General features: G+C 37.6%; 1 pseudogene; it reads left to right on the top strand.

Moving 5' to 3' along the window:
* LOC143019798 (putative E3 ubiquitin-protein ligase HERC1) overlaps positions 1-27,922 on the top strand; it is a 245,512-nt pseudogene that overhangs the window by 194,112 nt on the left and 23,478 nt on the right.

The raw sequence follows: 27,922 nt of genomic DNA on the forward strand, positions 1-27,922 counted from the left end.
CATGCTACAATTAGATAAATACTATTAGTTAAATACAAAAGATTAAAGGATGAAGACATATTAACAAATTTGATCTATATTCTATACATCTATATATATATATATATATATATATATATATATATTAGTATACATACATATGTTAGTATGTTTATATGTACACATAACTTTCCTGTCATATATTTATTCATTTAATCATTTGTTTTCATAGTGGAGGATCATGCAATCTCTGGGCAGGCCTAGGAGCCCTTGGCCTCACAGATGTCCGGTTACTGGTCCGTTTAATGTGGCTTGTTGCCTGTGGAAGGGTCAGTTTAGATGGTTTGGGTCGAACTCAAGGTGGTCAGCAGCCTATACCCAGTCAGCCTAGTGATATTACAGCAAGCTTAGCACATTTGAGTGATGCTATTGGCTCCTTAGCAGAAAATGATGCTGAAGCCTCCAAACTTCTTGTTCAACTGTGTACTCAGGTAATGTGTTGTTTGTATTTGTTTTTATTGTGATATCTTTCACTTGTAAATGTGTCAAGCCTCTCAGTAGTATGTTTCTTCATATTTGGATATCTGTGAAATTTTTTAATAATTAAAAAAATTAAAACATAGGAGAATATTTTAGAAAATAATAGCCATGTACAAAGTGGAAAAATACCATTGAAGCATTGAAGAGTCTGTATTTACTAAATGATATTTGTGATTCAGCTTAATGTCATGGAATTCTCCCTCTCAGAGCATGGGAATTCAGTGTAGTTTCCCTTATTATGAACTAACTACCATGCTATCTTGAAATGTCTCCACTCCTGACCTCTCACCTAAAGTAACGATGCGTACTTAATTATAATTTATAGGAAAAATAAAACCATCTTGCATGAATTTTTTTTTAACTACAAAAAAGGCAATGAAATGACCACAACCCTACTAATCTATTTGTATATTTACCTAGTTCTATTTACCTAGCTGTATCTTACAGGAAGGGGAGCTTCGCTCTTGGTGTCCCATCTTTGTATCTCAATGTCTAGTTTGCTCTAAAATTCATGTACAGTTTTTGCACAGAGGCAGAGGTGGATGGAGTGAACTTGAGGGGATGATGACTGAGGATGAGGTGGATGGATGGAGTGAAAAGGGCATTGAGTAAGAGGGGGGTGTCTGTTGAGGAAGGAAGGAGAAGGTAGGAGATAGAGGTGAGTGGAGAATGGCTGTGTATAGATGATATTATGATGCAAGGAAGGGAGTGGATGGGAGATGGGAGGGGGTTAGGGAGTGGTTATGTGTGAATCATACTTTGATGCAGCCTGAAGGGATTTCTAATCACCCTCTATTTTTCTGCATGAGGGGATGGAGAGAACGGGTCACTGATTAAGTGAAGTGGCATTGCTATGGATACATTGTGTCTTGCAGCATTACTTCTGACCCAGGACAGTAGGAGAGATACAGGGATGACCTGTTATCCATGAGTAGCTGAGATGAGAAGGAGGAAAGGGTGGTGGATGGGAGTGGAATAGATGGGGATGAAATATGTGGGGTGGGTATATGCCTTTTGACTTTGACTACCCCCCTTGTAAGGGGGAAAAAGCCATTGGTATATAGATAGGCTCAAGGCTCACTTTGTTCTCTATTTTGCATGATAACATTTTAGATACCTTTTAATTATTTTCATCATACCAAAATTTTATTCATAATGTAAATGTTTTGGCCTACCATCTCTGTTGCCTTTAAAAATTTTGTAAGCAGTGCCATATGAATTAGATGTTGTGATGCCATAAACAACAAATCAATCAATCAAGCGTGTGTGATAAATTAGTTTCATTGAGCCCCCAGTCACCCATGGGCCCTAGGCCAATGGGCTACCATGCCTATTTGTAAATTTGGCCCTGGATCTGGAGTAACCAATTGACTGATGATTCCTAGAGAAATATCTAGGAAGGCCTGAGTACTGTTGCTAGAATTGGCTGCAGGTTTCCAGTCAATGAAATTCTCAACGCAGTAGTCATTATACTGAATGAAGATTAAACTCTTCTTATAAAAGAATGTTCTGTTACTCTGGGCCATAAGGGTGTCACAAAAGTCCTTGTTTATTCTGTTTCATGAAACATAGGCAGTTAGTACCTTTATATTGTGTGTGTATATGTAGATATATATGTGTGTCTTCATATATGTGTGTCTTCTTTATGTAGCAATTGATGGCAGCTGCAATGGGAATCTCAGGAGGAAGCCTTGTCATTGGTGAAGAAGGTGGAAGTGGTGTTGTATCATCCTCTGGAAAAGATATTGTTGGAAGAAGTTTTCCCGTAACTCAGGCTCTTGTTAACCTTCTTGCCTCAAATACCAGTCTAGCACATCTTATTAACAGAGGTGAGTTGAATTACTTAGAGGTTGTTGCATGCCCTAAAAACCTATAGCATGAAAATGCTTCTCCATTGCTTTTCAGGCATGTTTGTAAAGTTTGTATCATATTTGAAATAAAGCTTGATCATAGAATCTTAAGTATTATATAGATGTCAGTACGTAGGATGGGACTATAGAAATTCCCTAAGAATAGTTTTTTTGATTATTTTAAGTATAGTGAAACCTTGGTTTTCATATGCCCTAGTTTTTGTACAATTCTGTTTTTGAAAATTTTTGTTTGTCAAGATTTTGTCCTAGTTTTTGTACATTGCTCAGTTTTCATACAGTTGAAAATGGTTCATACCAAACTCATCCACCTGCCCACATTACTCAGCCACTCATTTCCTGGAATCAAGGGCCCACACAAAGCATCCCATGTGTTCGTGACTCAGTGTGCCTTTGTTTCCCATGCATTCATCCCAAAAAATTTCATAATAATCTATTGTTTTTTGTGCTTGTTTATTGAGTGCAACTGCTAAATAAGCCACTATGGGGCAAAAGAAAGTTCTAAGTGCCAGCCCTTTGATAAAAAAGATGAGAAACATGATAGAATTCAAGACAGAAGTCGTAACAAAGCACAAAAGTGTATGAGTGGCCAATCTCACCAGGATGTACAGGAAGTCTGCATCAATGATCAGTTTCACCCTGGTGAAGACAAAAGGAATCAAGGAAGTTGATGTTGCAAGAGGAGTAAGTGTGTTAACGTAACAGAGATTGCAAACAATCAAAGATAGGTTGTTGTTGGTGTGGATAAACAAAAAACAGTTAACGGGAGATAGTGTAATGGAGGTGATAATTTGTGAAAAGGCAAGCCTGTTGCATGCAGATCTCACAAAGGAAATGCCTGTAACAAGTGCTACTGTTAGTGAATTTAAGGCCAATAGAAGCTGGCTCAACAAATTCAGAAAAATGAACTGGCATACACAGTGTCGTAAGGCATGGTGAGGCTGCAAGTTTGGACAAACATGAGGCTGAAGAATTTGTTGATGAATTCAAGGAGTGCATTGAGGCTGAAAGATATGAGGGAGGGGAGAAGGTAGAGGGGAGTGGAGTATGTAGAGGATGGAATGGGTGGAAGTGGTTTCTATGCCTTTGTTTTTTGGCTACCTCCTGTGGAAGAAAGTGGCCCATACTAACATCAACAGATTAATTTCAGGACTGAATGAACTTAATGATTACCTGCTAGAAGAAAAACCAGACATAATGGGAATTGTGGAGACTAAACTAAGGGGTGAAATACCATCCATCGATGTTGGACATGGACTATACAATTACTGGATTAAAAACAGAGTCAAGAAACTGTGAGGAGGAGTCATGTTCTTGGCCAAGAAAAACTTGAATGTAACAAAAACTGTGGAAGGCAAAGGTAGTGTAGAACTGATCAAGATAAAAGTCGAAGACATACATACATACATATAACAAGGCTTTTTCCCCCTTCCAAGGGAGGTAGCCAAAAAGGGAAAGGCATAAAAACACTCCCACCCATTTCATCCCTAAATGCACTCCACACCCCTCCCACCCTCCCTCTCATCTGAGCACCTCCTGGATGACAGGTCATCCCTGCACCCTGCCCACCGCCCTGGGTCAGAAGCAGTGTCGCAAGACACAGCACATCCACAGCAAGGCCGCTTCATTTAATCGGCGACCCCCCCTCTCCGTCCCCCTGTGCATGTAAGGCGAGGACGGGGGGAAATCCCGTCGAAGTCGAAGACAAGAACATGAAAAGTAGAAAGTTTGTATTGACTTATGTGCCCCCAAAAACGAACACTTGGAAAGAGAACGAGCATACGAAAATACTAGAAGATACAAGGCAATCATTAAATGAGATACTAATGGGCAGGGGTAATCTGGTAATTATGGGGGACTTCAATTGCAAAGAAATTTGTTGGGAGAACATGACTTGTGGGGTAATGTGCTACTGGACATGACCATGGAATATACAATGACACAGTGTGTCAGTGAAAACACCAGATACAGAAATAATGAGGAACCATCAAAACTAGATTTAATATTTACAACAGAACCTGAAATTTTGGATAAAATCCAATACAAGACACCAATTGGAAAGAGTGACCATATACTCATTGAGACTGAACTAAAGGAAGAAATATACATGGAGAGAAGTGAAAAGCATAGGAAAGGGAGATTGATGTACAACAAAACAGACTTTGCAAAACTAAAGAAATTCTTCCAGAATGCAAACTGGGAAAAATTTTACATGGAAGGAACAAAAGTGGAAGAGAAATAGGATATCTTGATGGATAATTATAATGAAGGGGTGAATAGGCACATATCAAGACAGAAGCTAGAGAAAGTGTACATTAAATGCTGGTTCAACAAAAGATGCAGTGAGGCAAAAGATAGAAGGGACAGAGCTTGGAAAAGATGGAGAAAAGATAAAAAGCCTGGAAAATGGCAAGTTTATATAAACTTTAGGAATGAGTATGTTAAAGTGAGAAGAGAGGAAAAAAGGAACCATAAAAAGGATATTATAAATAAATGCAAAGAGCAACCCAAACTATTCTATCGATACAGTAATGGTAAACTTAAAAACAAACAGGAAATGGTGAAACTACACCAAGGGAATATAGAATACACGGAAGAATTAGAAATGGCCAAAGTCATGAATAGTGACTTCAAATCTGTCTTCACTAGAAAGCACAATATTGGGACGAAGGTAATGAAAGGCGATCTCCCCCCCATGAGTGAGATGACAATAACATAAAAAGAAATAATGGAACATCTATCAAACCTTGATGACAGGAAATCACATGGCCTGGATGGAATTCCAAATTGGATTCTAAAAAAATGCAAAGAAGAACTAATGGACAAAATACATAACTCAACACGAAAGTTTTTACAAGAGTAGTAGAGTGTGTGTCAGGATTAGAAATGGAGTGAGTGAGTGGCTCAAGGTAAAGGTGGGACTTTGTCAGTGATGTGTTATGTCACCATGGGGTGGTGTGAGAGGTAAATGCAAGGGTGGTAGTAGGTCAGTGATTAGAGATGGTTAAAGAAAATGGAGAAAAGTGGGAGGTAAGCCAGTTGTTGTTTGCTGATGACACTGCACTTGTAGCAAGATCAGAGGAGGGATTGAGGAAGTTGGTGACAGAGTTTGGGAGAGTGTATGAAAGAAGGATGTTGAAGATGTGGGTAAAAGTAAGGTGATGAGATGTACAAGGGGTGAAAGTGGCAGCAGACTGGAGGTGAGCTTTAAGGAAGAGAGACTGGAGGAAGTGGATAGTTTTAGATACTTGGGTGCGAATGTGGCAGGAGAGGGAGGAGTGATGGTGGAGGTAGAATGAAGATTGAGAGAAGCAAGTAAATATAAGAATGAGGGAGACTGCAAGAGACCATAAGGCCTACACTAGGCAGCTCCATATCCATCACCACCTGTCATCCCCATCCATAAAGGTGTCTAATCGTTTCTTAAAACAACTGATTGTTTCAGCGCTTACTACATTGTTACTAAGTCTGTTCCATTTGTTGACCACCCTATTAGTAAACCAATTCTTGCCTATTTCCTTCTTAAATCTAAATTTGTCCAGTTTAAATCCATTACTGCGAGTCCTGATCTGTTGTGTTAATATGATAACCTTGTTTGCATCACCCTTGTTAAAGCCTTTGATCCACTTGAACATCTCTATTAGATCACCCCGCACTCTGCATCTTTTCAGAGGGTGTAAGTTAATCCCTTCCATACGGTGCCGCATACGTAGGCGGCATGAGGAGCAAGTGGATACGCGAGGCTGCCATATCGGCGTCTTGATTATATTTATTGTAGTTGCCCCTGCGTAATGACATACTCTCTAAACTGTCTTCATCACATTTTCTATGGTTATCAAAATTCACGGGTGAAAGAGAGAACGATCGATATAAGCGGTGACTATATTTTATGATGCGAGTATTATTACGACACATTGTACATCTGGCAGCTAATGCTGCCCGCGAGATTTTGGCCCCTACTGAAGAGGTTAAGGTGCCTAAGCCTCTCTTCGTAAGGCAAATTTATGAGTCCACATATCATTTTAGTCATTCTTCTCTGTACTGATTCTAGTGAATTGATGTCCATTTTGTAGGACAGAGACCAAACTGTACTGCATAGTCAAGGATGGGTCTAACTATCGCTAGATAGAGTTTGATAATTACCTCTACACTTCTATTCGCTACCGTCCTAGCAATGAAACCTAATGCTCTGTTAGCTTTATTCCTGGTGCTAATGCACTGTTTCCTGGTTTTAAGGTCTGGACTCACTAGAACTCCTAAGTCTCTCTTGCACTCAGTTTTATCCAAAAGTATGTTATCTAAACTCTATCTATTTGCAGGGTTGTGTAGCCCTCTGTTTAACATGCTACACTTAGAGATATTTTAGTTCACTTGCCATTTCACCGACCATAAGAACAATTTGTTAAGATCATCCTGCAGAATCTCTGCATATGGCTAGATAGAGTTTGATAATTACCTCTACACTTCTATTCGCTACCGTCCTAGCAATGAAACCTAATGCTCTGTTAGCTTTATTCCTGGTGCTAATGCACTGTTTCCTGGTTTTAAGGTCTGGACTCACTAGAACTCCTAAGTCTCTCTTGCACTCAGTTTTATCCAAAAGTATGTTATCTAAACTCTATCTATTTGCAGGGTTGTGTAGCCCTCTGTTTAACATGCTACACTTAGAGATATTTTAGTTCACTTGCCATTTCACCGACCATAAGAACAATTTGTTAAGATCATCCTGCAGAATCTCTGCATTGTCTCCTGACCTAATTAGGCATCCTATTTTAGTGTCATCCACAGACTTACTAACATCACTATCCCATCATCTAAGTCATTTATGTACATAATGAACAACAAGGGACCCAAAATCGAGCCCTGGGGAAACCCCAATAGTAATATTTCCCCACCTAGATTTTACTCCATTTATGGTAACCTGCTGTTTTCTATTACTAATCCAAGCTCTAATCCATTCTAACACTTTTCCTCCTATGCCATGGGCTTTGATTTTATTTAGTTTCTGGTGTCGCACCTTGTTGAGGGCTTTAGTAAATCAAGGTAAATAACATCGTAATTATCATTGTTATCTGATGCCTTATATACTTTAGTTTAAAAGGATAGAAGATTAGTCACACATGACTTACCCTCGGAGAAACCATGCTGTGTGTCACAAATTAGATTATATCTTTCAATGTGTTCTCTGAGTCTATTTATTATTATTGATCCAAGCATTTTACTTATAACCGATGTCAAATTGTTTGGCCTGTAGTTGCATATAGATGATTTATCTCCCTTCTTAAAAACAGGAACAACGTTTGCCTGCCCCCAAGCAGTAGGCACAAAACCAGTGTCTACTGATTTATTAAATATTTCAGTTAATTGGTCGCAGAGTTCAAATTTACACTCTTTAAGCATTCTTGGAAAAAATTTGTCTGGACCTGGGGATTTTGTAGCTTTAAGGGACCGTCAGGTTGCTTTATAAGGGAGCATGTCCTATAACTTTTTGAATCTCTTTGATGAACTTAGGTATAATTACCATTTACATTTGTCTATAATTCCCCTGGGTATTGTATTCCTCACATGTATATATAAAGTGTAGTGAAGATATAATGAAGTTATAATGAAGTTTAATGAAGCTGTAATTAATCATATGGAAATCCTTCCACATAATTAAGCTTGGTATATATTGCAAGCTTAGATTCTGGGGAATATTTGTTATATTGTACATTTGACCAAACTTATACCTCTGATTTTTTGTGAATTTTCTTTTCTGAACATTTCAAAGATGCTGCAAAATTCAGGTTTCATAAATAGAAAAAAAATAATAAAATAAAATTTCTTTTATTTTTTAATATAGGAAATAAAGAGCATAATTTTATCTTTCAAATGAAACAAAAATGACAAAAATCCATCAAGAACAACCGAAGAAATAACAACAAAAAGAACAAAAACATTAAATGTACATGAGAAGGCATTTAAATTTTGCGCGACATTTTTAAAAGGCCCCAGCCCCATAGTCCCCGCTTTTGGTCACTTTACCACTTTTACTTTTCACTTTTTTTCTCCTCTCGTTTCTTGTCTCTTCTTTCGAGGGCAGACTTATGAATATGGGTGTAGGGTTCTTCAAGAAGAGGAACAACAAATCCTTCTTTATAACCAACATTGTTGGATGCTGTCCTCTTCGTTTGTTTGTTTTTTTCCTTCTCGTTTCTTCATCTGGCACGCAAGGGCCTTCACTGCATTCTTCCTCCTTGCTCGCTGGCTTTTCGTCAATCTTGCTATGATTACCGCAAGAAATTACAGTGAGGAATCAAAAATATGAAGCACGGTGAGAGCTTCAAAAGAATGTGACCTCACTTTGACGTTTGGATGGGTACTGATGCCCTGATGTGTGCTATTTCTGGATCTATGCTTGTGGGAGGAGTTGCTAAATACCTCCATAAACACAATTCCGTAGCAAAAAACAAAATAGCTATAGAAAAAATTAACGCTATTCAAATATACAGAATATTTGATACGCAATGGGGTTGCCAGAGGTTGCCAATAATTTATCTATTTTATTCTGTATAAAAAGATAGAAACGAAATACAGCTCTATAACTTTGTAGGAGTATTGCCAACATCATAGAGATTCTTTTTAAATGTTTTCCTAAAATTCGTTCATGTACCAGATTTTTTCGAATAATTGCCCCTGACGGACCCTTAAGTCTTTCAATCTGCATTAGTGGATTAAAAAGTGTAATGAGAAATAGACATTTGGGAATGGATGCTAAGAGGAGGTTGTATTTACCTAGTTGTAATACACGGGAGGGGGGAGCTATGCTCGTGGTGACCCGTCTTTGTATCTCTCCGCATCAAGTTTTATCTTAAAATCTTGTATAGTGTTAGCACATATTGTTTTGTTATCTAATTTGTTCCATGTATTTATCGCTCTGTGTGGGAAAATATTCCTTTTCAAGTTTTTTCTATAACTATCCTTTTTCAATTTTTTTCCGTGTCCTCTTGTTGTACCGTTTTCCCACACTAATAGGTCGTTCCTGTCTACAACTTCCATTCCTTTCATTATTCTGTAGATAGCAAATCTCCTCTTTCTCTTCTTTGTTCCAGAGTATGAAGGAGTGATTGTGCTGACAGCACTGTATGGGGCAGAAACATGGAACATAAGAGATGAAGAGAGAAGGAGTTTGAATGTGTTTGATATGAGGTGTCTGAGAAGTATGATGGGGGTTACTAGGCTGGATAGAGTGAGAAATGAGGAGGAGAATGGGGATGGAAAGGTAGTTGGGAGATAGGGTGGATGAAAGAAAATTGGGATGGTTGGGACACATGGAAAGAATGAGTGAAGAAAGACTAGTGAAAGAGGTGCGGAAGGCAGATGTGGAAGGAGTGAACATGAGGGGCGACCTAGGATGAGATGGATGGATGGGGTAAAAGGGACATTGGGAAAGAAGGGAATGTCTGTTGAAGTACAGGGGAGGACAGAAGACAGAAGACAGGGGTGAATGGAGAATGGTTGTATATGGATGATGTTGTGATGCATGAGGTGGAGTGGATGGGGGATGGGGGGTGAGGAAGTATGTGTGAGAAAAATTTGGCGCAGCTCGAAGGGATTTCTCCCCGTTTTCTCATTTTCTGCATGAGGGGATGGAGAGGGTGGGTCACTGACTTAATGAAATGGCCTTGCTGTGGATGTGCTGTTAGGGTGCGTCCATCGGATATAGGCGAAATTTCTAAGTAATAAAATTTCTTTCTTCAGGGTGTTAGCTTGTTTCATTTAACAAAAACACGTCGTAGATATAATCATTTTATAATCGATGTATAGTAAAAGGTCGCGCATCGAAGTTGAATTATTTGCTCCTCCAGCCGCCTCGAAGGGGATATCGAGGAACTCATCATCAGCCCCAGTGGGATCCGGCGGGTTCGAATGAAGTGCCGAGCTGCCCTGGCAACTGAAATGAAGAAGGCCTTCAACCCACAAGTCCCTCTAGTTCTCCACTAGGACGGAAAGAACATGGAGGACTTCTCCCTTCCTGGCAAGGAAACCGTCGACCGACTACCTATCCTTGTGTCTGGTGACAACGTTGTCAAGCTTCTTGCCATTCCGAAACTTCGTTCGGGGACTGCTTCGGTGATGGCAACGGCGATTCTCGAGACAGTGGATGAATGGGGAGTGAGAGACCGAGTCAGCGGGCTGTGCTTTGACACAACGACCTCTAACACGGGCCACAAAGGAGGGGTCTGTGTCATCCTCGAGAAGGAAATCGGCCGGCATCTCCTTCATCTTGCCTGCTGGCATCATGTGGCTGAAATCGCCTTGGAAAAGGTGTTTGGAATGTTCGAAACTTCCGCATCCCCGAGCATTGACATGTTCCGTGACTACTGGCCCCGAATTTGCCAGAATTCATTCACGACGAGCGTTCAAAATGAGAAGTTGGGACCTCTGGTCGAAGGATGGAAGGAGGAGGTAATCTTGTTCTGCAAGACAGCTCCAGCAGCAACAACCGAGGGATGATTACAAGGAACTCCTCCAGCTGACCATAATTTTTCTCGGTGATCATCTCCCGGGAGGGATCCGATTCAAGCAGCCTGGAGCAATCCATCGGGCGAGATGGATGGCTTGTGCCATCTACACACTCAAGGTGGTTCTCTTCAAAACCCAGTACCCCCATCGAAGATCGACCTGGACCTTCTCGGCGGCCGTCACGGAGCGAGGCGACATGGAACCATCTGGAGGAAGTGGCCATCTTTATCACAAAAGTTTACGTGAAGTACTGGTTCGAGGTCCCCTCCGCTGTCTTCGCTCCGAAGAACGATCTCGACTTCCTTCAAGCCCTAGAGGCATTCCCCATCAAAGCCATTGGCAAGGCAGCTTCGAGCGCATTCAATCGCCACTTGTGGTACGTGTTGGAAGTGCTTGTTGCCTTTGCTTTCTTTGACGACCGAGTCACAGTGGCAGAGAAGAAGAAAATGGTGACGAATCTTCAAAGCGTAACTCCGAACGACCCTCTGAAAAGGCTTCCGCCACTCTCTGCCAGCTTGAAGGACCTCTCGGATTTTGTCACCTCAGCCACAATGACATTCTTCAAGTGCCTCCAGCTGTCAGCTGATTTCCTCGGGAAAGATCCTGGGGAGTGGGCAGGAGACGAAGAGTACCGCCATTCTCGATGCCTTGTTGGATCTCTGAAGGTGGTCAACGACTTGGCGGAGCGAGGCGTGGCGCTCATGTCCGAATTCAATGGTTCACTCACGAGAAACGAAGAGCAGTAACACTTTGTCCTTCAAGTAGTTGAAGCACACCGGAAATCTTTCCCCGCTTCGACCAAGGCAGCTGCCTTGAAGAAAGATTGAAGGCTGAAATTTATGTGTTGGGATTTGTAAATCCCAACTCATTGGGAGGAAATGATTCATCGTTTGATGAGATTTGGTGCCGTTTGTTTGAGTATTGTTGGTCGTTCAGTTCAATTTTACTGAAGCACGGTAAATAAACATTTGAAGTTTAGTGCGCGACCTTTAAATATTATTTGATTTCAAAACCCTTTTTTCTGTATCAGTTTTGGATTAAAAAGAATTGATTGACGCCCTGGAAAAATTAAAAATCAAACTTTCATTTCTTAGAAGCACCCTAATGTGCTGTGTCTTGCAACACTGCTTCTGACCCAGGGCAGTCGACAAGATGCAGGAATGACCTGTCATCTAGGAGGTACCAAGATTTAAGGGAGGGAAAAGGGTGGTGGGGAGTGGAGTATGATAGGGATGGAATGGGTGGGAGTGGTATGCCTTTGTTTTTTAGCTACCTCACATTTAATGGGAAAAAAGCCTTTGGTATATGTATGTATTATGAAAAAAACTGAAAGGTAATTTTTTTTTTTGACAGGGTCAGATAATGAAGCAGTAACAACTCCAACAATTACATCAATAGGAAGAACCATAGGGGATCCAGGTGTCCAACTTGCCAATGCCCTTTCTGCATGTGTTCTTTCAACACGCCTTCCACACCACCATAGAGAATGGGCTGCACAACAACTGGTTTGTTACACTTTTATTTTAATCAGTGAGTAATATTTTGAATATCAAGAAAAACATAAATTTGCTCAGAAATAAAAAATCAAAGAATTTAAAGTTGTCTGTGGCTGAAAGAGCAGATTTTTTTTTAACATAAGATTAATTGGCCATTGATTTTATATATTTTTAACTAAAGTTCCCTCTAGCTGAGAGAGCATACCATGATCTCAAATGGATTTTTTTTTTTGTATAAGGTCAGTAGGGCATTGATTTTACTTAGCATTATGATGTTCTTTCAGAACTGGAAAATGAATAAATATGACATTGTTGTATTTCTGACTGCATACAGGTTGAATGTATTAGCAGACGTGGAAGAGCAGTCCAGAGCAGTGGAGGAAACCATGCACAAGAAACTAATTGTGATTTCACAGGGGCATTGCCATCTGTATCTACAACACTACTAGAGGGCCATACAAGTTCCATCACCACTGCTCAGTGGTGCAGGCAGCGCAATCTTCTTATCACAGGGTATTTATGATATATTTATTACATTGTCACTAAGGAGCACTGAAGGAGTAGTGTATAGACAAAAACATGAGCAACTAAAGCATGGGCAACTACTGGAGCAGAATTGCTATGTAAGGGAGCCAATATTACATAGCAACTAAAGTGGTCCACACATATAAGTACATACACTGAACCTTGAGTACTACGGGGCAATTGTAAAAGGTCTATAGCCAAAGTCTGAAAAGGACAAGGAGTAGGATACTCTAGGATAGGAGCAGTGTAAGTAGAACCTTTGTTCTGGACACAAGAACTACACTAGGCTATATGAGTGGAAATGTCCATTCACATTCTAGGCTAATGATATTTCCTGCAAGCCATAGCTAGAGTTTTTTCACAACCTGGGTGACCAGCTTGAGGGGTATCATTAGCAAGAGACAGAACAACAGGGACTAGAGACTCAGGTATCACTAACTGTGCTACATCCTGCTCAAACACTTCTGGTAAGGTGGTATCATCACCAAATTTCAAAGCATAAATGACAGCAGACTAAACAAGGTTCTTATGTTGAGCTTTGGCCAGATCTTCCAGGGAGAATTTGTCAATCACTGTAACTGCAGCTACAGGTACATTACGTGAAAGTGCATCAGCAACATTGTTTGCATGTCCAGAATATGCTTAAGGATCAGGTTAAATTCTTCAATAGTAAGGAATCATCTGGCTAGGCAGCCTGAAAGATTTTTGCCACTGAAAAGTTGTGTGACAGCAGTGTGGTCCATGTAGACTGTAATGGGATGTCCAAAAATATCATGAAAATGCTTTAAAGCCCACACCACTGTTAGTGCCTCTAACTGTGTGACAGAGTAATGAGACTTAGGCTTGTTAAGAATGCAACTAGCATATGCAATAACGTGTGGAATATATCCATCTACAGCTGCATAAGTACAGCTCCAATACTTGTACCAGAAACATCTGGACAAATAGTAAAGGGGAGACTATAATCTGGGAATGCCAACACAGGTTTTGTTGCCGAACACAAAGGAAACCAGTTGTTATTGTATGGGATGGGTAAGCTGTGGTTCTCGGGTGACCAGTAAAAGAAATCCAGTTCTTGAAAAAAGTATAGTTTTGGCAAAATGATGAAAGAAAAATAAAAAATAAAAATAAATGAACCAACAAAAAGAGGACTGGATATAAGCAGAGTGGAAAGTCTAAGAGGTGTCATCCCCAAAAGAACCTGTTTGATAGATACTCCAAGGAAAAACCAAAAGTGGGAAAATAACAGTTTTTCAGGGTTTCAAAGAAACCCAGGTGAAATAGGTAAAAGCTTAGATATAAATAGAGAAATTAGATATAATAATGGAAGAAATCATGAAGTAAATGACTTAATGGAAGAAATCATAGATTTAAAATTGGATTACCAAGTTGTACTTAGGGAATTGATTACTTTGTGTAAGAGTAATGAGCAAACAAGTAAAGAATTAAATGACCTAAAGAGCCAAATTGAAATCCTCAAAAGAGAAAATGAAACAATGAAGAATGAGGACAAAAATGAAAATGAAGAACTGAAAAAGGAGGTCAAAGAGCAATCACAGGTAGTGACTGGAAAGGTGGAAGAATCAGTCAAAGAAATAGACCTCATTGAAATAAAAAATCAATGGAAACAAGAACAGGAAAATAAAAATATATCTTTTAGAGAAATAGTACAAAAACAGATGGAGGAAAATACAAAAGAAACAGTTATGAAAGTAATTAAAGAAAAGGAAAATTGGGTGAGAGATACAGTTGACAAAGGTAAGTGCATTGTGGTCCATGGTATCCAGGAAAAATATGATATGTATAGGTACCAGAAAGAAAAGGAGGAGAAGGAAATAGCTAAGGAAATTTGGAAAGAAATACAAGATGAAGGGCAAAATTTTGATAAATCAACAAGATCCACAGGATAGGCAAATATTGAAAAGAAAAACAACATAGACCTCTGAAAATAAAACTAAGAACTCAAATGATAGCTGATAGGTAATGATAGGTATTATCGAAAGCAGTTAAATTGGCAAACAGCGAGAAATTCAAACTTATATGGATAAAAAGGGAAATGAGTGATGAGGAAAAAGAGAAAGACAAAGCTCTCAGAATTGAAGCCAATGATAGAAATGAGAAAAGAACAGAGACGGAAATATGCGATTTTTTTATTTTTATTTATTTATTTATTTATTTTTTTTTTTTTGAGAGAGAGAGAGAGAGAGAGAGAGAGAGAGAGAGAGTGCTGGACTTGAGACTGAAAAAATGGTACATAAAAAATGGAAACTTAAACCAAAAAAGAAAAGAAAATATGAAACTAAAAGTGGCATACACAAATATCGATGGCATGATCTCTGGAATCAATGAACTAAATGACTATCTAGAAATAGAAAAACCTGACATTATGGGAATTGTAGACAAAATTGAAAGGACCTTAATCAACAAGCTTAGTGGAACAAGGTCCATACAAGCAATGGGTGAAAAATAGAACAGACAAGTAGGGAGGAGGTGTCATGATATTGACCATAAAGGGTCTAAATGTGACAAAGATTAATGAAGGCCAAGGCAATGTAGAATTAATTATGATCAAAATTGTAAACAAAAATTTGAAAAGTAGAAAATTTGTAGCAGTGTATGTACCACCAAAAACATAGGCTTGGTCAGATAGCGAACATTCTAAATTACTGGAAGACGCAATGAATGTGCTAAACGAGTTACTGAAAGAGGGTGGAAACATAGTACTCATGGGTGATTTTAATGCAAAGGATATAATCTGGAAAGAAATAATAGTAAAAGGGGGAGAAGAACTTTGGACCAATATTCTACTCGATATGACCATTGAATCCCTAACACAATGGGTTAAGGAAAATACTAGATATAGAAACAATGAGGAACCGTCAAAACTAGACATAACATTAACTTCTGAACCAGATATTGTGAACAAAATGGAGTATAAAACACTAATTGGAAAGAGTGACTAAATATCAATAGAGTTTGAATTAAAAAAAAAAACAGAACAATGTAGGTAGGAATGATAAACATAGAGAAGGAAGATTAATGTACAACAAAACAGATTATGTAAAACTAAGAATTTTTTTCCAAAACACAAAATTTGGGATAAATTCTCTAAAGAGGAAGACATATGGAACATATTCAAAGAAAAATACAAGGAAGGCATTGACAAATATGTACCAAAGAAAGAAACAAAAAGAGATTTATATAAAGTGTTGGTATAACAAAAGGTGTAGTGAGGCTAGAGACAGAAGAGACAAAGCCTGGAAAAAATGAAAAAAAGATGACACAGAAATGGCAGAAGTTATAATCAGACATTTCAGGTCTGTTTTTACAATTGAGAGCCTACAATTTTGGGAAGATGGACAACAGGAAAGATCACCCAAAATGAAAGAAGTAAAGGTAACACAAAAAAAAATAAGAGACCAAATGAAAAACCTAGATGTCAGGAAATCACATGGACTGGATGGAATTGCAAATTGGATACTGAAAGAGTGTATAGATGAACTGGCAGACAAATTATACAAGATAATAGACTTCTCACTCAAAGAAGTAAAGGTACAGCAACATTGGAAAGATGCAAACATAGTACCAATATATAAAGGAGGAAATAGGGAAGATCCTACAAACTTCAGACCGGTATCCCTTACAAGCACAGTAGCCAAAATATGTGAAAAAGTCATCTGAAACAAATGGACCAAACTCTTGGAAGAAAATAAAATAGTAAACCCTAAACAATTTGGCTTTGGAAGTGGAAGATTGTGTACCACAAACCTAATTTGCTTTTACTCGAGATTAATTGAGATAATACAAGAAAGAGATGGCTGGGCAGATTGCACCTTCTTGGACTTTCAAAAGGCATTTGATAAAGTACCACATAGAAAATTAATAAGAAAAATTGAAATAATAGGAGGAATACAAGGTAAGCTACTGGGATGGATGAAGGATTTCTTAATGGGAAGAAAAATGAGAGTGGTACTTAGAGGCTCTGTATTGGCTCCTTTAATGTTGGAGAAAAAATTTAGGCCCTAACTTGTATATCATAATTAACTAAATATGTATTTTTTTTTTACTCCTTATTCCACTTACCCAGCATCAACATTTTAGCTTCTGTATCCTCACTCACAATTAACAATTCTTCAGAGTTCTCATTCCATATATTTTCATCCTCCTCTTCTTTAGTTAACCATCTTCCACAATTATCAATTATCTTACTTTTCATCTCATTTTATTTTCTGTATCTTTACTCACAACAATTCCTCAGAGTTTTCATTCCATATATCTTCATCCTCCTCTTCTTGGTAAACTATCTTCCACAATAATCATTTATTTTACTTTTCATCTCATTTGGCCATTTTCATTGTTAACTTTAGATATAACAAAAATATGGATTTTTTATAAATGCTTAAAAGAATTGAATGTTGGGTTTTGTATATTTCTTGGATATTTCATTGCAAGTATATTGATAAATAATAAAAGTATATTCTTTATGAGTATGTATCTATTGCAGGGCCTTTGATGGCACAGTCCGTACATGGCAAGTCAGTTCTCATCGATCAGTTCCCAATCAGGAACATGCACTTATATTCCAGTCGAGTCTTGACAACAGTAGTCATGCAGGAGGAACTCCATTAGAAAATGTAGTTGTTGTTGGTGCTGGACTATTTGTAGCTGCAAGTGAAGATTATATTGTCAACATTTGGCCCCTTTATGGTAATTTTGGGTGCTTTCATAAGCTGAGTCTCCTTTTTCACAATTATTTTATTTGTGCCTATAGAACTTCTATCTCTCCAATTGTGCTTGGAGATCTAGGAATAAATTAGATAATTTTTCTCTTTCAAGCCTGAGTGCATACTTAGTATCAGTTCTGGCTGGTACAGTGGTTTTATTCTTTGATAAGATAGGTAAGCCATGTATTTGATTATTGATTGAAAACACTGAATACTTACAATTTACCCAAAACAAATGCATTCTTGTTCTCTCTCTGTCTTCTGTCTTCTGTCTCCTCTGTCTCTTCTACATCTCTCTTTTCTGTCTTCTGTTTTTCATCTGTCTCTCTTGTCTTTCCCTCTTATGTTTCTCTTCTCTCTCTTTTGTCACTTTTCTCTCTCTTGTCTCTGTCTTTTGTCTCTCCTCTCTTTCTCTCTCTCTTGTCTCTTTTGTCTCTGTGCTTTCTCTCTTGTCTCTCTTTTTTCTTGTCTCTCTCCCCTCTCTTTTGTCCCTTCATTCTCTCTTGTCTCTCTTCTATTATCTCTCTTCCCTCTGTCTCCTCTCTTCTCTTTCTCTCCTCTCTCTTCCTGCCCTCTTCTTTTATCTCTCTTACTTGCTCTCTTTTTCACACTCTCTCTCTCACTTGCTCCCTTTATCATTCTCTCTCACTTTCTATTGCTCTCTCTCCCTCTCTCTTTCTCTCTCTCTCTCTCTCTCTCTCTTTCTCTCTCTCTCTCTCTCTCTCTCTCTCTCTCTCTCTCTCTCTCTCTCTCTCTCTCTCTCTCTCTCTCTCTCTCTCTCATACTCAAAAGAAACACAACACAGACCTCTGAAAATCAAACTAAGAACTCTAGTGATCACTGAGGAGATACTATCAAAAGCAGTTAAACTAACAAACAGTGAGAACTTCAGACATGTATGGATAAAAAAGGAAATGAGTGATGAGAAAAAAAGACAAGGCTCTCAGAACTGAAGCCAATGATAGAAACAAGAAAAGAACGGAGGCAGAAAAAAAAAGGTTTTTTTTTTTTGGAGAGTATTGGATCTGAGACTGAGAAAATGGTACATCAAAAAAATGGAAACATAAATAAAAAAAAAAGAGAAGGAAATATGAAACTAAAAGTGGCTTACACAAATACTGACGGTATGATTTCTGGAATTAATGAATTAAATGACTATCTGGAAATAGAGAAACCTGATGTAATGGGAATTGTGGAGACAAAACTGAAAGGTCCTCTATCAACAAGTATGGTGGGACAAGGTCTATAAAACCATTGGGTGAAAAACAGAACGGATAAACACGGGGAAGGAGTTATGATATTGACCAAAAAGGTTTTAGATGTGATGAAGACAAATGAAGGCAAATATAATGTGGAGTTAACCCCTTGAGTACCGGATGTGTGTTTTGTGACACCTGCGTGTCACGGCTGAGTGCACCTGCCAGGAACCGAGCGTGCTCCCCGTTACACGCATGTGTCACAGTTATAAGCTGTGTGTATTGAGGGCTCTCAAGGCCTCGGTTTCTGGGTTATTTCTACCCACATGGTGGCAAGTGTCTGTGTTTACAAACATAAGGCTCCAGCCATTCGTGGGACGGTTTGAAACATTTGTTTACGTAAGGTTGATGGGCCGGTAACGAAGGGGTTAATTATGATTAAAGTTGTAAATAATAATATGAAAAGTAGAAAATTTGTAGTAGTATATGTGCCCCTAAAAACACAGGCCTGGTCTGATAGTGATCATTCCAAATTACTGGAAGACACAAAGAATGCACTAATTGAGTCACTGAAAGAGGGTGGTAACATAGTAATTATGGGTGATTTTAACATAAAGGAAATAATCTGGGAAGAAATGACAGTAAAAGGGAAAGAAGAACTCTGGAGCAACACGCCACTGGATTTAACTATCGAATATACCTGAACACAATGGGTTAAGGAAAATACTATATATAGAGACAATGAAGAACCATCAAAACTAGACTTAATATTCACTTCTGAACCTGATATCGTGAATAAAATGGAGTATAAGACATCAATTGGGAAGAATGACCACATACTAATAGAGTTTAAACTAAAAGAACAAAATGATGTGAGAAGAAATGAAAAACATAGATAAGGAAGATTAATGTACAACAAAACGGACTTTGTAAAACTTATAAAAAAATAAATAAATCAAAATGCTAACTGGGATAAATTTTCCAAAGAGGAAACAAAGATGGGAGAGAAATAGAACATATTTAAAGAAAAGTATAAGGAAGGAATTGATAAAGATTTATATAAAGTGTTGGTATAACAAAAGGTGCAGTGAAGCTAAAGATAAAAAAGACAAAGCCTGTGTGTGTGTGTGTATTTACCTAGTTGTATTTTGTGATAGAAGAGCTATGATCATAGTGACCCACAGTTGTATCTTTCTGCATACATTTCTTTCTTAGAATCATGTATAGTTTCAGCACTCACTGTTTTCTCTTTCAGTTTGTTCCATGTATCTATTACTCTGTGTAAAAAGCTTTTTTTTTTCAATCTCTTCTGTAACTGTCTTTCTTAAGTTTCTTCTTGTGTCCTCTTGTATTTCTTCTGTCCCATTTAAGTAGGTCATCCCTATCAAGGATTTCCATCCCTTTCATAATTCTGTAGATGGTTATAACAAGGTAGATACACAAAGAAGAGGAAGAAGAGATCTAATGACTATAAAAATATGAAAGGAAGGGAAGTCCTAGATAGAGATGATTTATTAAAGTGGGTCAAGCGAAAAACAAGAGGACATGAAAAGAGATTCAGAAAGGATAATTATAGAAGAGATCTGAAAAAGAATAGTCTCTCACACAGAGTGTTGGATATCTGTAGTAAATTAGATAAGGCAACATTGTGTGCAAATATTATTCAAGAATTTAAGAACAAACTTGATGCTGAAAGATACAAAGACAAGTCATTACGAGCATAGCTCCCTTCCTGTATAATACAACTAGGTAAAATAAGCAGCAGTTGGAGTTGGACGTCTGGGAAGAGCTCCACTGTGCTAGGCAGCAGTTTGTTGCTAGAATATTTGGAATAACACTAATTGTATTATTTACAAACGAAAAGGGAGTTGTGAATCTTGAGTGACTGAAACGGAGTTATCTTTATACAATTTAGTGCTAATTACTTAAAATGGAAGGAAATAATAGTGAAATAAGGAAAAACAAACTGGCAAAGAGATGTCTGGAAGTGAGTAGGGTGAAATCACCATTGGGGGTAATTCCCAAATGAACATTTATGAATGAAAACCCCCAAATTGTTCCAAAGGTTTGACAATTATGCTTTTCCTGGTTTTGCAAGAGAAGGTGGAATTTTGGATGGAGGGGTAGAAATGGAAAGAGAGCCTAGGTAAAAAAATATTTTGAGAAACAGGGAGATTAATGATTTGTTAGATGAAGTAATTGAACTGAAAAGTCACAGGGTGATGTACAGAGAAATAGCTCAACTAAAAAACTAATGAAAAGACCAACAAGGAGCTTGATGAACTCAAAAAGGAACTGAATATGATCAAGGGCAAGAATGAATGAAAAATGAGGATATAAACAAGAATGGGGCCTTAAAAAAAGAAGTGATGGAGCAAATACAGGCAGTGTCTGAGAAAGTGGAGACAATCAAGGAAACTGATCTCCAAGAGATAAAGAAACAATTGAAAGTAGAACAAGAAAAAAACAAAATTATCTTTCAAAGAAATAGTAGAACAACTAGTGAAGGAAAATGCCAAAGAAATGGTAATCAAAGTAATTAAGGAAAAAGGGAATTTGGTCGAGGACACAGTGGATAAAAAAGTGCATTGTAGTTTATGGTATTAAAGAGAAATATGATGTACCTAGATATCAGAGAGAAAAAGAGGAGAGATTGATAAAGCAAATCTGAAGGAGATTCAAGAAGAGGGACAGGATATGGGCAAAGAAATTGAGGAATTGCATAGTATGGGAAAACAATATAGGCCATTGAAAGTAAAACTTAAGTCTCAAATGATAGCAGAAATACTATCTATAACAAAGCTAGCAAATAGCATTATAAAAATGTATGGATAAAAAAGAAATGAGTGATGAAGAAAAGAGAGAAAAGGAACTTAGAAATGAAACAAAAGAAAAAAATTAAAAGAGAATGGAGACTGATATTCTTTTTTTTTTTAGTGCTGGACCTGAGCCCGAGAAAATGATTTATATAAAAGAAAAAGAAATAAATAAATGTAATAGAAAAGTACGAGAAAAGAGAAAATGAAAAATAGCTTATACCAACATAGATGGCATGATTTAAGAACTGAATGAATTAAACTACTACCTGGCATTAGAAAAACTAGATGTAATGGGAATTGTAGAACCAAATTTAAAAAGTCCTCTACCACCAAACACTGTGGGACAAGGTCTATACAACCATTGGATGAAAAATAGAAAGGAGAAATGGTGGAGGAGTAATATTTTTGAATAAGAAAGGCTTAAATGTGATCAAGATAGCAGAAGAAAAAACAATGTGGAATTGATTATGATAAAAGTTGAAAACAGTGACATGAAGAGTAGAAATTTTGTAGTAATGTATGCACCTCCCAAAACACAGTCTTTGACAGAGAGTGAATATTCCAAACTTTTGGAAGACACAAAGAATGTACTGATTTACTGAAAGGAGGAAATATAGTAATTATGGGTGACTAACTCAAAAGAAATATGTTAGGAAGAAATGACAGTGAAGGGGGGAGAAGACCTCTGGGAAACATACTACTAGATATGACCATTGAATACACAATGACTCAATGGGTAAAGGAAAATACTAGATATAGAAACAATGAGGAACTTTCAAGACTAGATCTAATATGTCAGAGCCTGAAATTGTGGACAGAATTGATTACAAAACCCTTATTGGGAAGGGGAAGAGTGACCACTTACTAATAGAGTTCGAACTAAAAGAACAAATGGATTTCAGAAGATATCAGAAATATAGAAAAGGAAAACTAATGTACAGTAAGTCCTTATTATACAGTACATATGCATTCCTGAAAACCTTACCGCAAATTGAAATTACCATCTACTGAACCCATTATAACATGTTATAATAGGATATGGCAGACGTACCTTCTCCCTGCTCTTCTTCAAAATATCTAGCAGATACCGTATCTGTGAATTTTTCTTACCATAAATAGAATCGAGGGTAGTAATTACCAAATACCATAACTGTGAATTTACCGGATAAAGAATTACCATATAAGGAGGGCTCACTACAACAAAACATATTTTGAGAAACTCAGAAAATTATTTCAAAATGCAAATTGGGAAACCTTCTTAAATGAAGAAAACAAAGATGGAAGAGAAATGGAACATATTAAAAGAAATTTACAATGAGGGAATAAACAAATATGTACCAAAACAGAAGCAAGAAAGGGTATATATTAAGTGTTGGTACAACAAAAAATATAGTGAGGCTAAAGATAGAAGAGACAAAGCTGGGAAAAGATTAAAAAAAAAAAAAGTGGCAAATATATATCAAACTAAGAAATGACTATGTAAAATATGCAGAGATGAAAAGAGAATCTATGAAAGGGACATAATAGAAAAATGCAATGAACAACCTAAGCTATTTTACAGGTATGTAAATGGTAAACTAAAAGACAAACAAGAAACAGAAGGACTGCGCCAAGGGAATTATGAATATACAGAACATGTGGAAATGGCTGAAAATTTGAACAAACATTTCAAATCAGTATTTACAATTGAAAATTAACAAAACTGTGAGAAAATACAGAGAAAAAGACACCCCCTAATGAAAGAGATAACTGTGACACAGAAGGAAATCAGAGACCAAATAAAAAGCTTGATGTCAGAAAACAACACGTTCCAGATGGAATTGCAAACTAGGTAGGAATGATTAACTGTAATGGGACAATGAAAAAACAAAGTGGCATTTACATAACTGGATGACGAAATGGTGAAGAAAATACTAGTCACTTTGATAAGACCAAGACTGGAGTATGCAGCAACAAAAATGGTCACCAAGTAGAGATATAAGAGGACACAGAAAAAACAAACAAACATAGAAAAGACCTGAAAAAGAACAGCTTTCCCCACAGGATAATAGACGTTTGGAACAAGTTAGATGAAAATGTGGTGTGTGCAAAAACGATACACAAATTTAAAAACAGGCAAGATAAAATGAGATATGAAGATGGGACACCACGAGCATAGCTCCCCTTTCCGTAAAATACAACTAGGTAAATACACACAAAGAAGAGAATGAGGGGACCTACTAACCATCTACAGAATTATGAAAAGAAAAGAACGCCTTGATAGAGAGGACTTATAAAAGTGGGACAGAGGAAAAACAAGAGGACATGCAGTGAAAATTAGAAAGGACAACTACAGAAGAGACCGGAAAAATAACAACTTCCCACACAGAGTGATAGATATATGGAACAAAATGGACAAAAAAATAGTGTGTTCAAACACAGTACAAGAATTTAAGAACAAACTTGATCTTGCGAGATATAAAAATAGGTCACCATGAGCGTAGCTCCCCTTCCCGGAAAATACAACTAGGTAAATACATACACTTAAGGCTTTTTCCCCCTTACATGGGGGGTAGCCAAAAAGAAAAAGGCATAGAAACCACTCCCACCCATTCCATCCCCTACATATTCCACTCCCCTCCACCCTCCTCCTTCCTCTCATCTTGAACTGACACTTTTATTTGAAACTGATTTGTACGGATTGCAGGTGGGGAGACACAGATATGGCAGAGTAGATCAACCATTACTGCTTTGACGGCTCCAAGTCAGGGCCCTAGTGATAAAATCAAGTGTATTCTTTTGGGCCATGGTGATGGAGGAGTGACAGTAATTAATCTTACTGGAGGCTTCTCTGTAGTGCCTCTGCTTCATGCCGGAAGACAAGATGGTAACATTTTGTTTCTTGATTTTTTTTACTGAATAATGTAAAATAAACTGAATAATGTGAGATTCATTGTATGGTAGGAAGTTTTGTTCTATCATCTTGTATTTAAATCTTATATTTCATTTATTCTAACTGTGTTCTGATGAAGATGTATTTATGTACTGTTTCAGTGTATGTTTGTAAGGTGGCCTGGTTAGACTATGATAAACCAATGGCTATAGGCTACAGTGATGGCATAGTCAGGGTTTGCCACATAAGTGAAAACATAGAGAGTGTCACATTACCCTGTCATCAGGTAAGTAAATTCAGCTCTAATTTTTCCAAGACAGTGCAGTCAGTATAGATCCCTACACAGTAGTTCATTAGGGGACCAATGCTGGGTACCTACATATGGTGGTTCTGCAAAATTAATCTGCTCATTTTCAAAACTCATCAACCCACTCACCTCTATTAAGAGGGCCCTGAAGGGTTGGAACTCAGTCTCCAAACTGGGTTCAAGATCTCTCCTTATCAACTCCAACTGTATTTGTTACATTTCTTCACACATGGGAAGCTGACAACCACCAACTGCTCTGCTCTCCCTACCACTTTGAATCAATGACAAAGAAACTGTGTTTACCAAAGAGAAGCATTTGTGTTTTTCGGGTGACCACTATGGTAAATAAGTATCCAGTTTGATATAGTGTGTTAAACACACAAACTGGAGGATGGAGAAGAAGAAAAAAAGAAAAATGAACCAGCAAAGAGAGGATTGCACATGAGCAGAGTTGAGTCACCACTGGGGGTGATACTGAAAAAATCTTGTTTGAATAACCCAAAGTCAACTCAAAGAGCAAGAGTATTATTATATAAAGGTCTATATGTAGAAAGAGAAACTAGGTATAACAATGTACTAAATCAGGATATTAACGACTTGATGGAGGAACTAATAGATTTGAAATATCAACTCAAAAAGAAAGAGGATTATTAGATAAAGGTTTAGATGTAGAAAGAGAAACTAGGTATAATAATGTATTAAGAAATCCGGATATCAACTCAAGAGAAAGAGGATGAATAGATAAAGGTTTAGATGTAGAAAGAGAAACTAGGTATAACAATGTACTAAGAAATTGGGATATTAACAACTTGATAGAAGAACTAATAGATTTGAAAGGTGATTATAGAGCAATGCACAGAGAGATAAGCTATCTACAAAAACCTAATGAAGAGATGAACAGAGAGCTTAATGATCTAAAAAATGAAATATGATCAGAAGTGATAACGAAAGAATGAAAAATGAAGATAAAAAAATGAAGCACTGAAAAAAAGAGGTCAAAGAACAAACACAAGCAGGGACTGAAAGAGTTGGAGATACAATTAAGGGGATGGATCTCCTAGAAATAAAAAATCAATGGAAGCTAGAACAAGAAAATGAGAAAATAACATTTAAAGAAATGGTACAACAGCAGATAGAGGAAAATGCTAAAGAAATGGTAATTAAAGTAATTAAGGAAAAGGAAAACTGGGTAAGAGATACAGTGGATAAAAAAGTGCATTGTAGTTTATGGCATTAAAGAAAAACACAATGTATACAAATACCAAAGAGAAAAAGAAGAGAAAGAAATTGCAAAGGCAATTCTGAAAGAGATTCAAGAGGAAAGACAGGAATTGCATAAAGAGATTGAAGAAGTGCATAGGATGCAACAGTACTCTAGAGAAAAATAGTATAGGCCACTAAAAATCAAACTAAGGTCTCAAATGATAGCTGAAGAAGTACTTTCAAAAGTAGCAAAGCTGGCAAATAGTGAAAATTACAAAAATGTATAGATAAAGGAAATGAACAATGAGTTAAATTTCATTAGCCACTTTTCAGACCATTGCTGTAATTTATCTAAATCTTCTTGAATATCTAATTGGTTTAAGTGATCATTTGCCATTCCACACAGTTTTGTATCATCAGCAAATTTGGAAACAGTAGATTTTAGTCCATGGTCTATATCATTTATATATACTATGAATAGAAGTGGCCCAAGAACAGAACCCTGAGGAACTCCACTTGTAACATTTTTCCATCCAGAAGTTTTTCAATTTAAAACAACTCTGTTTTCAATCATTCAACCAATTACTGGTCCAACTTAATAGGCTACCATTTATTCAGTGTGAAGCTAATTTAGTAAGTAGTCTTTCGTGGGGGACGGTATCCAAAGCTTATGCAAAGTCTAAATATATTAAATCTATATTGTTTCTTTTGTCATAATTCGAGATAACTTGTGTTGTAGAATTCGAGTAAGTTAATCACGCAAGAACATTTCCATCTGAAACCATGGGATGGTTTGGACACATGGAAATAATGAGTAATGAAAGATTAGTAAAAGAGGTGTGGAAGGCAGAGGTGGAAGAAGTGAACATAAGGGGGTGACCAAGGATGAGATGGATGGATCAGTTAAAAGGGGTATTGGGAAAGAGGGGAATGGCTGTTGAGGAAGGATGGGAGAAGACAGAAGATAGGGGTGAATGGAGAATGGTTGTTTATGGATGATGCTGTGATGCATGAGGGGGAGTGGGTGGGGGATGGGGGCTAAGGGAGTATGTGTGAAAAATAAATTGATGCAGCCCGGGATTTCTCCCCATCTTCATTTCTGCATGAGGAGACGGAGAGGGGGGGTTGCTGATTTAATGAAGCGGCTTTGCATGGATGTGCTGTATCTTGTGCCGCTGCTTCTGACCAGGGCAGTGGACAAGATGCAGGGATGACCTGTCATCCAGGAGCCAATATACGCGGGGGGGTGGGGGGTGGACGGGAGTGGAGTATGTAGAGGATGGAATGGGTGGTAGTGGATTTTATGCCTTTGTTTTTTGGCTACATCCCTTATAAAGGGGAACAAGCCTTTGGTATATGTATGTACATACTAATTATCAATGGTGTTTGATGCAGGGACCAGTCCAGAACTTAGAATGGAGCTGCAACAGTACCCTTTTAGCAACCTGTGGCAGTGAAGGAACTAAAGTGTGGAATTCATCCAGCAGTGGTTGGCAACCTTCTCATACCCTTGACTATAAATCCTCCCCAACTTCACTTACATGGTCAGAAGTTTCAAGTAAGTTGTATATATAAGAAAATTGTATTACTGTGCTTACGTGAATTTTTTTTTCAGGTAACTATTTTCTTGAAAATGTTAATGGCTATAGGAAACTAGTTATATTAGGATTTTTTTTGTCAACAATTAATTAGTCAAGAAACTTTGTATAGACATATATAGGAAGACAAGTAGATAGAGGCATGGGATTTGAAAAAAAATATTAGGTGAATAACAGATTACTCTACCAATTGAGTGGTATGTTATTCATAAAAATATAAAAGTATATATATACCTCATCCTAGGGGACGTCCTAGGATGAGGTGGATGGATAGGGTGAAGGGGGCTTTG

Source organism: Oratosquilla oratoria, chromosome 38, assembly GCF_046742065.1.
Source record: "Oratosquilla oratoria isolate Oo_2021 chromosome 38, ASM4674206v1, whole genome shotgun sequence".
NCBI classification, from domain to species: Eukaryota; Metazoa; Arthropoda; class Malacostraca; order Stomatopoda; family Squillidae; genus Oratosquilla; species Oratosquilla oratoria.